This window comes from Schistocerca gregaria, chromosome 5, assembly GCF_023897955.1.
Source record: "Schistocerca gregaria isolate iqSchGreg1 chromosome 5, iqSchGreg1.2, whole genome shotgun sequence".
NCBI lineage: Eukaryota > Metazoa > Arthropoda > Insecta > Orthoptera > Acrididae > Schistocerca > Schistocerca gregaria.
Genome location: NC_064924.1, coordinates 162,196,185 through 162,199,425, shown reverse-complemented (window position 1 = coordinate 162,199,425; position 3,241 = coordinate 162,196,185). Strand labels below are relative to the sequence as shown.

The following is a 3,241-nucleotide window of genomic DNA, read 5'->3' as shown; positions in this document are numbered from 1 at the left end:
TTTAGCCTCCTCACTGATCAGGGTGAAAGCAGTTAAGCAAATCTCACCTCCTGCCTGATAGACATAAAGCGACGACTCTCATCAATTTTTGATGTTTCCCTCAATTTGATGAATTTTTAAGGTATGGGATGATAAAAATAAGTGTTACAGCTTCACGACTACTCACTCGTCTTCTGGATGGCAGTTCTCCATGGCTGTGAGATAAGGAAGACATAAATGAAACAAATGATGACTAACTGAAACGTTCAGCTGCCGACAGGTGTTGTTGATATACCTCGATGTGGACAGCTGAAAATGTGTGCCCCGACCGAGACCCGAACCCGGGATCTCCTGCTCACATGGCAGAAGCTCTATCCATTTTTTTTATTTTTTTTATTTTTTAATCTCGTTTTGTTCTATATTGTTCGTTGACTTTGTTCGTAGCGGACGTTCGATGACACTCGTTCAGGTTATTCGTTGTTCCGTTCACTCAGTTTTTTTTTTTTTTTTATTACAGAGGGTAGCTAAACCCTCTGACCGAACACGCTGAGCTACCGTGCCGGTATCCATCTGAGCCAGCGAGGACACAGATGAATAGCGCAAGTGCAGGGACTTATCCCTTGCACGCTTCCCGTGAGACTCACATTCCCAACTGTCCACAGTTCTACACATGCAGTGTACCTTATAGACATTTGGCCATTCACTCATTACTCTGGCACGCTTTGGCGATTCCCGTAAGAGTTTGGGCAACCTGTGCGCAATCACACAGACGAAGGTCAATGGCTGGGTAGCCTTTAACTATATATATGAAGACAGTAACTGTACTCGAACGCACAGAATACTGTTGATGACCATGTAGCTTTTCCCTGGAATAAATGAGAGCAGGAGATCCCGGGTTCGAGTCCCGGTCGGGGAACACATTTTCAGCTGTCCACATCGAGGTATATCAACAACACCTGTCGGCAGCTGAGGGTTTCAGTTAGTCATCATTTATTCCAGGGAAAAGCTGCACGGTCATCAACAGTATTCTGTTCTTTCGAGAACAGTTACTGTCTTCATATATATAAATGAAACAATTAAAAGCTCCTGAAAAATAGCATTACAGGATTTTTCAACATCTGATCGCTGGCTGTTCCCATGAGGAATGAAAACGTTCTGCGACAAGCGAAGAAGAAAAGAACTAGATAATAAAGATCATAATCAATTGGCATTCACTTTGGCGGTACCTACACTAAAATTGAAAGGATACGGAGAAGATTAGCATGGCCCTGCGCAAGGATAATACGCAAAACATAATATATCGAAGACAGCGAATGAATGATCACTTCAATGGTTATTAAATAAGATAGATACGATTTAATTAAATGTAAATTGCATATGAATAATCAGTATAGAGACGAAAACAGAAACTCTAAAAGCTTAAGACACAACTCAGTTGTTGGGTGTCGCCCCCTCGAGATGCACAGCAAACATCTTTGTGGTAGCCGAATGCGTCCTATTCGAGAAGAATCACCTCTTGTACTGCTTAGTTCAAAGCAGGTCTCATACGGTTTCGCAGTTGGTCATAGTTGTTGATAGAGGTTGAGTGCAAACTGTCTCTTTACCAAAGCCCCACAAGACAAAGTCAGGCGGCGTGAGATCAGGAAATCTCAGTGGGAAAGCGTGAGAGTCAGGTCTTCTTTTCCCGCCTTGCCTATCCATAGTTGAGGATGCGTATCATTGAGCTGGTGATCGAAGCTTAAATCCTCTTCTTTCCAACTGTTTGTACATTTCTCATATCCAATGTACCTTTCATGAAATAAAACTAATTAAATTGGGTGCATTTCTAAATAACTTTTCAAAGAGTACCACATTGGAAAAACATTAATGCACGTTCAAATAACATTTGAGTAAGTTTCACACTGAATGTTATCAATTTTCAGATGTGCAACCCTGGATAATGCAAATATGGCTCGTACAACTTATATAAAAACTTGATAGAACCTTGCTAAACGCAACGGGTTTCTGTCCTGCAAAGTATTTCCAACTTACACCGATTGACTATTACGCATAACAAAGCCCAAAACTGTACTGAATATTAAGTTAATGGGCTTCATTTGTGACTAGCAAATGTGCTTGTCGTTTGTCACAGATATCATTTAAAAATTCCAAACACCTTTTTTAGCATCTGCCTCAACGTATTTCTGACAAATCTTATGAAAAATATGTTGGCGCACTGGCAAACGTGTGGGAGCTCTAATTCTTAAACAAACGTGGCATGGGGTTAGGTGCCATGAGACCATCCCGAATCATCATGAATGCATAAGGGAGCCCAAAAAAAACTCTCTACTTCAATGAATACGAGAACGAAAAATCTCAGAAAATTTCTATAATGTTGGGGGATAAATAATACGAAATTTTACTTATGGACAGTATAGTTTACTAATACATATGTTGCTTAATTAACCGACTATACCTGTAATTAAAGCTACAAAATATTTCCAGCGGGAACTGGACTTAGACATGCACATGTAAATGTCGAAGGAATTACAAAGTCCTGTAATAAATCACCAGCCAATCGGGTTGCAAAATTACTTTAGATGAACATTATTCCAACTATGTACTTGAAACATGAGAACCATGAACGAAATGAATGAAATACGCAATTAGCGTTTGCAGTAAACCGCGTGCTGAAACACCGAAACCTTACCATCAACTACCAAGAACACGATCCCACTTCGTTGTTCAGGGCATCTCGGAAAAAATGAATTTCGGCGGTCGGGCTTCCCATTGGCTCGTACTGGTGCAAGTATTAGAGCTCACAAATATATGACATATGAAGTTGCTGTCATCTTTGCCACTTGCCTATCGACCCTTGATGTACGTGAAGCTTATAAACAAGTGACTAGCGCAGAGCGTGCTTGTGCGCAGTGTATGAATTACGAAGCACATCGTAGCGCATGGCACCGACATGTTTCGCCCTGTATTGCACCAGTCTTGGCGGAAAATTGAAGTTGAAGGGATAAAGGACGGAAAGAATCGTTGAGATAAGCCTAGACATGACTATATAAGACAGATGGTTACGATGTGCGACATGCCAGTTATCCCGAAATGAAGAGATTCAGTTGGCAAGCGATAGAACTGAAGAACTACAAGAAACTAACATTAGGGTCGATGACCTAAATAACTGTTATTTGCAGGACTAATAGGAATGGTTATGTCTCAATCTTCAATCCCTTGGACATCATTCTATACCTAAAGAACAATACATGTAGTACCATGA

The 3,241-nt window shown here is 40.7% G+C and overlaps 1 non-coding gene across 1 annotated transcript; it reads left to right on the top strand.

Annotated features, from left to right (window-relative positions):
• Positions 1-1,186: 1,186 nt before the first annotated feature.
• Positions 1,187-1,293, top strand: LOC126274950 (U6 spliceosomal RNA). The gene has a single exon (XR_007550491.1). It is a non-coding gene; the product is annotated as a U6 spliceosomal RNA (small nuclear RNA).
• Positions 1,294-3,241: the final 1,948 nt, after the last annotated feature.